The sequence below is a fragment of the Macaca thibetana genome, chromosome 8 (genome assembly GCF_024542745.1).
Source record: "Macaca thibetana thibetana isolate TM-01 chromosome 8, ASM2454274v1, whole genome shotgun sequence".
In the NCBI taxonomy this organism is placed as follows: domain Eukaryota; kingdom Metazoa; phylum Chordata; class Mammalia; order Primates; family Cercopithecidae; genus Macaca; species Macaca thibetana.
In genome coordinates, this window is record NC_065585.1 from 97773075 (window position 1) to 97787295 (window position 14221).

Genomic DNA, 14221 nt, shown 5'->3' on the forward strand with positions numbered 1-14221 from the left:
AGGTTCCAGAATCACTGGGTATGATAACTGCACACCCATTTGCACAGCTACATGAGGCTGTCACACATGCAGTAACAAAGCTCTGTTAGTAAGCCCCTGGTATTTTGGAGTTGATTTGTTCAGCAATTTAAAACACAGAATATCAGTCCACGCGTGGTGGCTCACTCCTGTAATCCCAGCACTTTGGGAGGCCAAGGTGGGTGGATCACCTGAGATCAGGAGTTCGAGACCAGCCTGGCCAACATGGTGAAACCTCTTCACTATTAAAAATACAAAAATTAGCTGGGTGTAGTGGCGGGTGCCTGTAATCCCAACTACTGGGGAGCCTGAGGCAGGAGAGTAACTTGAACCTGGGAGGCAGAGGTTGTAGTGAGCTGTGATCGCACCACTGCACTCCAGCTTGGGCGACAGAGCAAGATTCTGTCTCCAGAAATAAATAAATAAATAAATAAATAAATAAATAAATAAATAATTAAATAAAAACACTGAATATTGCAGATCCTAGGAGAGGAGGAGGATTCCACAATTTAAACTTGGTCACTTGGTTCTCATGGGTCAGGGTTACATGGCAGCAACTGTGCAAAGTGAGAGCCTCAGAGATGCTGCTGCTGTCAGGACAGCCTGAGACCTAAGCCGACACTGGGGGCTGTCCGCGGGCCCCACACTCTCTCAAGGAGTTGGAAAAGTCCCATTGTATCAGAGTAAGATAGATGGTAGCTTTGATTGTGATTGTGGTGAGCTGGAGCCACCTGATCACTGACAGAAGACATCTTCTGTTAACCAACAGCCACCAGGGCTTCCTGTTGAAATATATAGCAACAAAGAAAGAAAAGAAGCAAAACGGAAATAGTGCTTGCCAGTACCTTAGAACAATGCTGCTCAGGACTAGTCCAACACTGAACGTATCTGTATTGTGAGGAGAATGTTCATAGAAGCCTGTTGTGTGCATATTTATTCACATGTTTGTTAAATGTTATATCATTTAGCACAGTAATCTGAGTGCATAATAGGTCATTTCTTTCCATTTGAGTTTCTTGAGTGTTTTCTTTAAATGTCTGCAGAGTTGCTGCCCCTTTCTTGAACTTTGAGTACTGCAATATTTTTAATTGTTGATATGAGTAGAGCTTTTTGAGCTTTAAGTCTAAGGGGAACTCAACAGGCCTGTTTGGCATATGTAGCGAACATCAAGAAACCATCTTGCTGTGGAACCATAATTATTTTCTTCTCCCTTTTTGAAAGATCTTTCCTTCTGATGCCAAGTTTCTTCCTTGTTTACACAAGTTCAACCAGTTGAAAGGAAAAGGCAATAGTAAGGGTTTCAAAATGGCAGAGAAATTTGAAAGTCTCATGAACATTCATGGTTTTGATCTGGGTTCTCGGTGTATGGACTTAAAACCATTGGGTTGTGGAGGCAATGGCTTGGTTTTTTTCTGCTGTAGACAATGATGGTGACAAAAGAGTGGTCATCAAGAAAATGGTCCTTATCAATTCCCAGAATGTCAAACATGCTGTACGTAAAATCAAAATTATTAGAAGACTTGACCATGATAACACTGTGAAAGTGTTTGAAATTCTTGGTCCCAGCAGAAGCCAATTAACAGATGATGTGGGCTCTCTTACAGAGCTGAACAGTGTTTACATTGCTCAGGAGTACATGGAGACAGACTTGGCTAATGTGCTGGAGCAGGGCCCTTTACTGCAAGAGCATGCCAGGCTGTTCATGTATCAGCTGCTACAGGGGCTCAAGTATATTCCCTCTGCAAACGTACTGCACAGAGATCTCAAACCAGCTATTCTTTTAATTAATACTGAAAACCTGGTGCTGAAGATAGGTGACTTTGGTCTTGCACGGATCATGGATACTCATAATTCCCATAAGGGTCATCTTTCTGAAGGATTGGTTACTAAATGGTACAGATCTCCACATCTTTTACATTCTCCTAATAATTATGCTAAAGCCATTGACACGTGGGCTGCAGGCTGCATCTTTGCTGAAATGCTGACTGGTAAAACCCTTTTTGCAGGTGCACATGAATTTGAACAGATGCAGCTGATTTTATAATCGATTCCTGTTGCACATGAGGAAGATCGTCAGGAGCTTCTCAGAGTAATTCCAGTTTACATTAGAAATGACATGACTGAGCCACACAAACCTTTAACTCTGCTGTTTCCAGGAATTAGTCCAGAAGCACTGGATTTCCTGGAACAAATTTTTACATTTAGCCCCATGGATTGGTTAACAGCAGAAGAAGCACTCTCCCATTCTTACATGAGCATATACTCTTCTCCAATGGGTGAGCCAATTTCAAGCCATCCTTTTCACATTGAAGATAAAGTTGATAATATTTTGCTTATGGATGAAACTCACAGTCACATTTATAATTGGGAAAGGTACCATGATTGTCAATTTTCAGAGTATGATTGGCCTATACATAACAACTTTGATATTGATGAAGTTCAGCTTGATCCAAGAGCTCTGTCTGGTGTCACTGATGAAAAAGAAGTACAAGTTGATCCCTGAAAATATTTGGATGGAGATCAGGAAAAGTATCTGGAGGACCCTGCTTTTGATACCAATTATTCTACTGAGCCTTGTTGGCAGTACCCAGATCATCATGAAAACAAATACTGTGATCTGAAGTGTAGTCATACTTGTAACCACAAAACAAGGTCATCATCATATTTAGATAACTTAGTTTGGAGAGAGAGTGAAGTTAACCATTACTATGAACCCAGGCTTATTATAGATCTTTCCAATTGGAAAGAACAAAGCAAAGAAAAATCTGATAAGAAAGGCAAATCAAAATGTGAAAGGTATGGATTGGTTACAGCCCAGATAGCACTAGAGGAAGCATCACAGCAACTGGCTGGAAAAGAAAGAGAAAAGAATCAGGGGTTTGACTTTGATTATTTTATTGCAGGAACTATTCAACTTAGTTCCCAACATGAGCCTACTGATGTTGTTGATAAATGACTTGAATAGCTCAGTGTCCCAACTAGAACTGAAAAGGTTGATATCAAAGTCAGTAAGCTAAGACAAACAGGAAAAAGGAATGGCAAATCTGGCTCAATTAGAAGCCCTGTACCAATCTTCTTGGGACAGCCAGCTTGTGAGTGGTGGGGAGGACTGTTTTCTCGTAAATCAGTTTTCTGAGGTAAGGAAGGATGAACAAGTTGAGAAGGAAAACACTTACACCAGTTACTTGGACAAGTTCTTTAGCAGGAAAGAAGATCATGAAATGCTAGAAACTGAGCCAGTAGAGGATGGGAAACTTGGAGAGAGAGGACATGAGGCAGGATTTCTGAATAACAGTGGGGAGTTCCTCTCTAACAAGCAGCTCGAGTCCATAGACATCCCGCAGTTTCACAGTCCAGTTGGGTCACCACTTAAGTCAATACAGTCCACAGGAACACATTCTGCTATGAAATCTTCCCCTCAAATTCCACATAAAACATACAGCAGCATTCTGAAACATCTGAGCTAAAATATTCAGCAGACATTTATCTTTGAATTATTCAAGAAATGTGTTTTGTCTTTTTTTATTACTAGTGTTTAAGTCATTTTTTACTTGAAGCAGGTGGTGTCATTTAATAAGGATTTTATTAGTTCTTGGTTTTTAAAATCCAGACTTTCTTTTTCTACAGGTGAGATAGTTTTCGTTTTAACTGGCATGCCATTTGCACACAAAAATAAAGAATAGAGCAAAATAATGCAATGTAGAAGGAGACAAAAGGAATGCACTAAGACAAGTAAAGAACATTCTCTCATAGAACAGTGATCTGTTTTACAGGAAACAAATCTTGCCTTAAAATTTACACAGTGAGACTATACATAATTGCATGAAAATATCCTTTTTTTCTAAGACATTTTTCATTCATGAGTATTTTCAAATTTTTCATATTGTACACATTTCTTAAAACACATAATACCAGCAGCAACTGAAAATGAATATCGAATTTGGTACATATGTGTTATCTACCTCAAGGTAGCAAGAGTATGTGGCAACACATATACCACCCACAGTGCTTCACAATATGCACTTCTATTTAGCCAGCGTTTATTGTAGTAAACTATTCTTAATAAGACTCATTTGTTGTTTATAAAAGTTCTGTGTTATTGTGAAGTGTTAATACATCACATCTTATTTATTTTAGCAAATCAGTGTATTTCTGTATTTAATTATAAAAATTAACTTAGTTTTAAAAATTTATTTGCAAATACACTTTTTCCATTTGGTTCTATGGTTCATTGCCTACCTAGCTGAATATATAATGTCAGCTTATCCTAAAGCTGTTGAAGTACTTAATTTACCTAGGTGTTCATTTTAAGTAATGTGCTCACTGTATATAGGAATTTGTATTTTGGAGGTGCTTGATCTATCTACAAAGAAAAATTAATTAGGAATTACTTTATTATAAAATGCTCCTAGAAGTCTTAATTGTGTTTATTAAAAAAACAGAATGTTAGACTTGTGTGCATGGAAGTATTTAAGGTACATCATTGTTGTAGTTTAAAAGTTGCACATGATAAGACATTTTATTTTTACTGTATGTTTTTACTGAATGATCTATTCCCCATCCCAAGGCAAGCATGAATACAATTAGGTTAAATGTAGGAAAATAAAATAAAATAAACTTGGCCACTTGTCCTTCATGTTGTATCTGTTTGTGTTAAGAGAAAAAAATATTTATTAAACACCTTATTTTCATTAGAAAACAATGTTAGATTCTCTTGGGAATGTGACTATGATCAAAGTGTGGTCTTTATTCTTGAGAAACTTAAAATTTAATATCATCATAGTTTTCACTAAGCTACAAAGGGATCTTCCTTGTTTACCTATTGTCTTGGAAAACGTGTTCATTAAACAGCAACTCTAGGTGAGGTTTCTAACTCTGTATTTTGTGCAAATGAAAAAGAAATCTCCATCAAATGTTATCTAAGAAATCTTTTTTTTTTTTTTTTTTTTTGGAGACAGAGTCTTGCTCTGTCACCCAGGTTGGAGTGCAGTGGCACAATCTCGGCTCACTGCAAGCTCTACCTCCTGGGTTCACGCCATTCTCCTGCCTCAGCCTCCTGAGTTGCTGGGACTATAGGCACCCAACACCACTCCTGACTAATTTTTTGTATTTTTAGTAGAGGTGGGGTTTCACCATGTTAGCCAGGATGATCTCGATCTCCTGACCTCGTCATCTGCCCGCCTCGGCCTCCCAAAGTGCTGGGATTACAGGCATGAGCCACCACGCCAGGTCAATATTTTTATAAAATGTGTAAGGATCTTACTCTGTGTAATGTTCTGCACAAGTCACCATAGAAACTTTTGAAGGACACAGTCCCTGAAATAGATGAGTTTAAAATATCATGACAAGCAGAAGTGTTAGACCATTTTCTTCTCCCATTTTGGAGGAATGTCTTGTTTATATAAAATTAGCTTTTTATCTGTTTCAAATAGTTTTAAACTAATAGAGAAATCAATTAGATAAAAACAAAAATAAGATAATTGAAACTCTATAACAAGATCCTGTCTTTATGAGGAAAGCAAAGCTTCTTAGAAACTAAAATAATTCTTTTTTTAAGAGGAAAAAATAGAGTATAAAAATCTCAATTAGAAAAGCAACTTACTTTCAGTGCCAGTATTCTCCCAGAACAATATGACATTAATAAACAATTCACAAGGCTGTACTTGAAATTTTCATTTGTTTTACACTCTTTGGGCCAGCAGCTTACTCAATCCTGACTCTGTCCCATGTTATCTGAATGTACTACAGTGCAAGTGAAATCCCTTCAAATAAAGGAGATGCCTTAGAGACAATCATCGGATACTCCAGATTGCCCCAGGAAAGTACCCGCACATGCTTTGATAAGACAGTAAATGCCTTCCTGATTTTCAAAGTAATTCTATCAAGCAAATCACCTATATGCTGTTATGTAACAGCAATAATTTTTTGTTTTCACTTAAGTGGCCATTCTGAATGAAATGCCTGTTTTAGAATAATGAAAAGAGTAGAACTGGAATGTTTCTAACACACAAAATAATGATAAATATTTGAGGTGATAGAAACCCCAATTACCCTGATTTGATCATTACACATTGTACGCTTGTATAAAAACATGACATGGATCCCATAATACATATGGATACACCTTTTATGTTCCCAAGATAACTTTAAATAAATTTTTTTTTAAAGAAGGTAAACCTATGCAAGCTTCCTAAAAAATTTGGCTCAATTTTGAGTTATTAAATAAAAAACTAAAGTTCTTAGAAACAATGTTGTATCCTAGTTTAAGGATATATTCTGGTTTTGGTTGTAGACGAGCCCCATCAAATTCAAATATGTCAGCCCCAGCTCATTCTGCCTGCACTTCCAATGCTGCAGACAAATAGACAATGCCTCTCACAGCATGAAGAGTTCCACCACTAAATGACTTCCCCTGTTACATCCATGTAAAGTTCATCAAGGCAACAATCCCACTTTTTCCTTGTTAATAGTTTACTATTACACGCATGCATTTTTTTTTGTTTTTGCTTGTGCAAAATATTTCTAACTATTGACCTTAATTCTCTCTTGCATTCGTACTAAGATTAAGATTGCTATTACAGACACATGCAAACTTTAACAATACATAAGCATACCTAGAATACATATACACACACAAACACAAAAAGAGTAACTGTAGACAAAATTATTTGCTTTCCTACTTTTATTAATAGTTTTAAAACCATACAAAATTTAAATATTTAATATCTATACCAAAGATAGCTGGTTAAGATACTATGATTAGAAAAACAATTAATTAATAAAACAGTCAAGGATTAAAGATTTTATTACTGTTCTAAATCTTAATATTTTTCAAAATTTTGCTCTAATGGATCTGTTTTAAAATATAATATTCAATATGAAATGTAAATTATTCCTTAACTAACTTTATTAAGTAAAATCATGCTTTTGGTAACGCATACTGTGTTAGTTCATTTTGTGTTTCTGTAAAGGAATACCTAAGGCTGGGTAATTTATAAAGAATAGAGGATTATTTGGCTCACAGTTCTGCATGCTGAGCAAGCATGGTGCCAGCCTCTGCTTCTGGTGAGACCTCAGGATACATAACTGTAGCAGAAGGTAAAGGGCAAGCAGGTGTGTTATATGGTGAGAGAATGAGAAAGAGGGAAAGGAGGAGGTGCCAGGCTCTTTTTAACAATCAGCGCTCATGTGACTAATAGAGCAGGAACTCACTCATTAGCTCAGGGATTGCGCCAAGCCATTCATGAAAGATCCACCCCCCTGACACAAACGCCACCTGTGAGTGTCCGTCTCCAACACTGGGGATCACATTTTGACATGAGATTTGGAGGGGATGAACATCCAAACCATATCACATATTCATCTGTCTCTTGACAGTTAAAAATCCAACTTTATAACCAAATAGTACTTTACCAAGTGATAAGATATTCTAGAAAATAACCCTAGAAAGGAATAGACCTCTATTTTATTATCAATAATTGTTTATTGAGCTGATTCATATGGCAATATGTATTTGATATTTGCTATATGTAAATTTGCATTATTGGATATTAGTGTGATTCGGCAACACATACTTCTTCCTCTATAAGTTGACAATGAAGCAATTCCTAGAGGATAATATTGGTAATATTTCTTTGTATTCAGAACATCTCAATATTAAATTCTCTATATTGTGGTTGGCTTTTTCTTAGACCTTTATACTACCTCAGTCACCCAGGTATTGCAGAGCTACATGCAATGAAAATAGAGAAAAATTTCTTTCAAATCTATCTCCATTCTCTCCCTTACTGCATTTATATACGTTCTCGTAATTCATTTGATAATAGCAATTCTGTCAGAGACTGTAGTTGTTCACCAAAATGTATGCTGCTGTTCTTACTGAGCACACATACAGACTACATTCTCCATGCTTCGTGAAAGTTGGGTGAGGCAAAGTGAGTAATTTAGGCAGCAGAATGTGAATGGCGCTGGTATGTACCACTTGAGGGTGGGTCTTCCAGATAGCAGCATGCTTTCTCCATATTCAATTCCCTGCTTCTCTTAGCCAGGAAGGAAATGAGCAGAGTGATCTTGGAAGTGACCTCAAAAGTCATGTGCTAAGGATTGCAGAGTTGCCATGCCTGGGTACCACAACAACCATCTGAGGCCAACTTCCTGTTTACTTGAACCAGTCTGATTGGTACATGACAGCGGGGGCGTTGGCGGGGGAGACTTTTAATTGCTTGACTCACTAAATTATTGTTAGTTTTGTTATGGAGGCATAGTTACTCTAACTAATATAAACTGCCAAAGTCAGGTGTTACCATAATAAAAATGTGTGACATTTTTTAACAGTTGGGAAATAGATGGTAAAAAAAAATTTATAATATTTTAACCTTTTTTATGACATCATAAATATTTTGATAAACTGGTTATGTGGGCTAAATTAGAAACGACCCTATTTGCCTCTTATTATCGTGTAAATGTCTGAAGGGCTTCTAGTGATAACCTCTGTTTCCTTTTGATATTAGTAATTTGTTTCTTCTTTTTTCTTTGTAATCACTGCAAGAGGTTTGACAACATTATTGATCTTTACAAAGAACCAACTTTTGGTTTCATCGATTTTCTTTATAGTGTTTTGTTGTTTTCAATTTCGTTGATTGAAGTTATTATCTTTATGATTTCTTTTTTCCTTCTGGTTTTGGTTGTATTTTGCTCTTTTTTTCCAGTTTGTTGAGTTGGGAGCTTAGATTATTGATTTGAGGCCACTCCCTTTTCTGATATAAACATGTAGTGCTATAACTTCCTCTTTCAGCAATGCTTAAGCAGTTTCCCACAAATGTTAAGTTGTGTTTTCATTTTTAATTAGTTCAATGTATTTTTATTTTTGTTTGTTTGCTTAAGTTTTAGAAAATTTCAACTTTTAATACAGATTGAAGGGTAAATATGCAAGTTGGTTAGATGGACACATTGCATGATGCAGAAGTTTAAGGTATAAATGCTCCCATCACCCAGGTAGTAAGCATAGTACCTAGTAGGCAGTTTTGCAGCACACATTGCCCTCCCTCTCTTGCAATACTTAGTAGGCCCCAGTGTCTGTTGTTTCCATCATTGCGTGTATGTGTATTCAATGTTTAGCTCCCACTCATAAGTAAGAACATTCAGTATTTGCTTTTCTGTACTTGCATTAATTTGCTTAGAATAATGGCCTCCAGCTGCATCAGTGTTGACGCAAAGGACATGATTTTGTTGTTTTATGGCTGTATAGTATTCCATGGTGTATAGATACCACATTTTCTTTCTTTAATCCACAGTTGATGGGTGCCTAGGTGATTCCATGTCTTTGCTATTGTGAATAGTGCTGTGATGAACATAAAGGTACAAATGTCTTTTTGGTAGAACAATGTATTTTTCTTTGTGTATATACCCAGTAATGGGATTACTGTGTCAAATGGTATTTCTGTTTTAAGTACTTTCCTGCTTTGAGTAACTGAATTAGCTTCTTGAAGAAATTCTTAGAAAGAGGCAAAACCCCATAGGCAAGGTGTTTGGATCAGCAGACAAAGGCACAAATCATTCACTACCAGTACCACCATCTGATGTGATAAATGCACAAGAAGGTACTATGAAAACTTTAAAGCTCCATGCAAATATTAACTCAGTGAGACTGGCCAGAAACCTGGAATCAGTAGTCAGAGCCTACATCTGGATTTGATGGCCAGAAATGAAGACATAGGCTATATACATATTTGATTATTAATGTCTGTCTAGCTCAGAATAAAAAAATACCCTTTTGAAATCATCAAATCCCAGGGAAATATGTTTTATCTCCCTGAACCAATGGCAGTTCATTCTCTCGAGTTCAAATGGTTTGGGACCAAGTCTGTTTCACACATAAATGAATACTCCAGAAAATGTACCCAGGAAAACTTAAGATATATATGACTCTCCACAAAGCCTCTAACACAGCATGGGTGACAGGCATAACAGTCTGACTTTCAGGTTTGCAAAATTAGCAGAAACATCCACAAGAGTTCCAGAGTGTGAGATTGTCCAGTGAGAGAAACTGCCTGCCAAGATTCTGGAATGATCTCTTTTCTCTCTCGGTCAAAGAGTATGTAATGGAACTAAAAGTCATATACACTTTTACTCAGGCAAGGAAAAGGTAGCATCTCATTTTTTATAACTAACTGGCTCTCTCACCACCCTCCACCATGATGGGATACCAGGGGGAGTTGGAATGAAACCCTTTCAATTTTCCATTTAATATTGTCTCATTCTCTTACAGTTCAAAGAGTCTCTTAGCAACTGGCTCTGTCTCTTCAGGTAAATATTCAGCCTTTCGGGTATCCATGGTGGTGGCCCAGGCAATGGGCATATGTAATGGAAGAAAGGGGTTTTGGGTCTGCATGAGTTCTTTGAGTCTTCACTAATTTCTGCTCTAGAGCCACCAACTGACTATGTTTCCTGGTACCTGGTGGATTCTGCTAAGGTGTGCCTGGTGAGGTTGTATTTACTCTCTTTTCTGGGTCAGTGCCTAGTGGGGCTGTGGGCCCATTCCCCACAACCCCAACCCCAAGTGTCTTCCATGGCCATGTCTGTTTCCTGGAGGGCTATTTGTGCTATGGCCTTTGCAGCAAGTTCACACCCATTTACCATAGTGGCCCCTGGAAGCAGGTGTCAGCTCCCAGCAGAGCTGGTGATCATGAACCTCCTCTGTGGCCTTCAGGGCCTTAGTATGCTAATCAGACTCCCTCTGCCCTGCCATAGCATGTCTTGCTCTGTGATCACAGCCCCATCCGACCAAAGTTCAAAACAGTGAACAGGGGAACATGCCCTCTGCCTTTGGCTTTCCCCTCAGCCCTAACTCCTCTGAGAGATTTCAGCCTGGAGTGGGAGCCACAATACCCCTGCACGGTCTACCTGCCACTCTCTCCCACACCCTGCTGCACTAGTCAGACATCTTTTTAAAATAGTTTTATTGAGATATAGTTTAAATACAATTCGCTCATTTAAAGTGTACAATTTAATGGTTTTAGCATATTCACAAAATTGTGCAACTATCACCATGATCAATTTTAGAACATTTTCACCAACGCAAAAAGGAACCCCATACCCATTAGCAGTCACCATCCCTTTTCATTCTAACCCCCAACCTTAGGGTACTATGAATCTACTTTCTGTCTCCATCAATTTTTCCAACAATTTGCCTATTCTAGGCTAGGCATGGTGGCTGTCACCTCTAATCCCACTACTTCAGGAAGTCAAGGTGGGATCACTTGAGGCCAGGAGTTTATGACCATCCTGGACAATGTAGTGAGACTCTGTTTCTACAAAAAAATAAAAAACATCAGCAGAGCATGGTGGTGTGTACCTATAGTCCTAGCTACACAAGCAACTGAGGTGAGAGGATCCCTTGAGCCCAGGAGTCTGAGACTGCAGTGAGCTGTGATTGTGCCACTGCACTCCAGCCTGGGCTACAGAGTCACAATCTGTCTCAAAAAAAAAAAAAAAAAAAAAGTAGAATTTCAGAAGGAAATAATTTAAAATATTAGTACTTTCAGGTCAGTTTGTTAACGGAGTAATGATTCTGTATTAAGAAGATTATCCCAGTGAGTCCTGACAAAACATCCTGTTCTAGAGATGAGAAGACAGAGGCTTACCCAGGTGAGAGGGGGCAGTGCACTGCATAGGAGGATGCTCACTGTGGTGCTGGGAAAATGGCCACAGAAGAGACCCCATCGAGGTCCCACAGCAGAGAAAGGCTGAATTGCTGTGCTGATCGGCCTCCCTTCCAGCTGTGTAGGACACTGAGGCCCCGGGTCCCAATCTGCTTGGCTATGGGCGCGTCTTCCTCAAGACAGCATGGTAGGGAAATGTGCCCAAGAGCATAATTCCCTGTCCTTTTGGGGTAAACGGCGCTACTACTCATGCTGGTGTGTGAGACTTGGAGATGGTGTGGAATCACAGGCAGGCCACCTGTTACCAGGATACCTGGGACAGAAGTCAAAACACGGTAAAATAGTGAAATACAAAAATAATTATGGCCTGAAGTGAAATAGTATAAAATAGTGTATGTTTTGATATTCCTATGAATATGTGGAGCAGAGACTTTGCACTTGGTCAAGAACATGGCTGGGCAGTGAGGTGGCATTGAGGAGTGTAGTGTGATGAGTTCCTCACTGGGTTACTTAAGGGCATTATGTCCACTGCTCAAAACTTGTATGCTGGTCAGTGAGCCAAGGTCACTGTGCCTAGCCAAGAAGCAGGTGTTCCTGAGAACCCGAACATCCCAGAGAGTATCTGAGAGCACAGCAAAGCAAAAAAACGTACTGCTCAAACACAGTATGCAGAGCCAGAACATCAGCCTAAAAGCAGTTTAGAGGTGGGAGGTAGCACAGGTCTCTAGAGCTGTCCTGCCGCTATCCAGGGATGCCCTGCGTGTAAGTCCCAATGAACTCATCTAATGCTCAAGCTGAGCTTGTCTGAGTCAGTCTTTGGGCTAACAGCACCTTCTCAGTTTGTGGGGGCACATTACAGTCCCAAGATTTTCTTGTAATAGGGAGGACATGGGGCCCAGATGCTTGTGGGAGAAGAAGCGCAACTCCCTCCAGCAGCAAAGCCCTGGGACGGAGGAGGTTAGGGAGGCATCTGGGCCCCAGGGCCCTCTCTGGCTGTCTCCCCAGAGTGTGGAGTCCTCTCTGCACCCACACTCACCAGCAGCCTGCATGGTCCTTGTTGGCAGTGAGGGGCCTCTGCCCTCATGGAGGGGAATATAGTAGAGGACCTCACTGAGCAGCTCCTGCTGTTCTCCTGCATGGAGATCTGTAGCAACAGTTCCTGCAGCAGAGTAGGACACAGAGAGCCCTGCCTGCCATTGTCCAGGCTGTTTATGCACACAGATCCTTGTATGACAAGGACTTCTACCTAAGAAGGAAGGAAATGACCACCTGAGGGTCAGGGATTCACTTTGGAGAAGATAAGAGCAGCCCAGCACTCACCTTCCCACCCTGCCAGCCAGGATCTGGGGTGTTAGCATGACATGACCTTGAGGATGACCCCTCTCACCCACCTGATCCTGCCCAGGGCAGACCTCCCCTCACATCCCCTTTCCCCTGCCTCAGGCAGAGGGGTGTGGGCTGCCCAGGCATGCTCACAGTGATGGCTTATCCTGGACTGGCCTGCCCTGGCTGCCTGTGTTTCCTTTGGGGATCTCCTGGAAAATGGCCTGTGGTGAGGGCTGAACCCACATCTGTAGCATCAGGAAAGGCTCTCATGCCAGGGTTTCCTGAGGCTACAGCCTGGATAAGTCAGGCTACAGCAGGATGTTTTCTTGAACATCTCTGGCCAAGTGAGCTGGGGAGGGAGCTGTTTCTAAATTATGGGTGCCTGATCACTGGATTCCAAGTTCTATTGGGACCTATTGCCAAGGAAGTGAGGTCATTTCCTGAGTTTACCTTACCTGGCCCTTCCTTTGATAAGACCCCAGGTGCTCCTCTTGGCTGACTTCTCACCTCCTACCCTGGTACCTCTCCACATCTGTGCACAATTACAAGAAGATCACTTCTCTACAGCTACTGTGGAAGGCCTGGGTATAGCCAGGGTCCCAGCTTTGAGGGACAGGCCTGGGTTTAGACCCAGCTTCTCCTTACTACTTATGTGACCCTGGATAACCCACTGTGCCTCTGAGGGTCTCCCCAGGTTTGCCCCTGCACAATGAGGATCATTCTAGCACCTGCTTCCTGGGGCTGTCCTCAGGCATGTGTGAGATGATGCTATGAAGCCTGTGGTTTGCACTACTGGGTATGTGCCAGAGGAAATGAAGTCATTATACAAAAAGATACTTGCACATGCATGTTTATAGCAGCACAATTCCCAATTGCAAAAATGTGGAACCAACCCAAACACCCATCAATCAATGAGTAGATAGAGAAACTATATATTCCATTTGATGAAACACTACTCAGCCATAAAAAGGAATGAATTGATGGAATTTGCAGCAACCTGGATGGGATTGGAGACTATTATTCTAAGTGAAGTAACTCAGGAATGGAAAACCAAACGTCGTATGTTCTCACTCATAAGTGGGAGCTAAACTATAAGGATGTAAATGCATAAGAATGACATAATAGACTTTGGGGACTCAGGGGGAAAGCGTGGGAAGGGGGTGAGGGATAAAAGACTAAAAATCAGGTTCAGTGTATATTGCTCGAGTGCACCAAAA

At 40.1% G+C, this 14221-nt stretch overlaps 1 pseudogene; it reads left to right on the forward strand.

Moving 5' to 3' along the window:
- Positions 1 to 1323: 1323 nt before the first annotated feature.
- LOC126960751 (mitogen-activated protein kinase 6-like) lies at positions 1324 to 3485 on the forward strand (annotated as a pseudogene).
- Positions 3486 to 14221: the final 10736 nt, after the last annotated feature.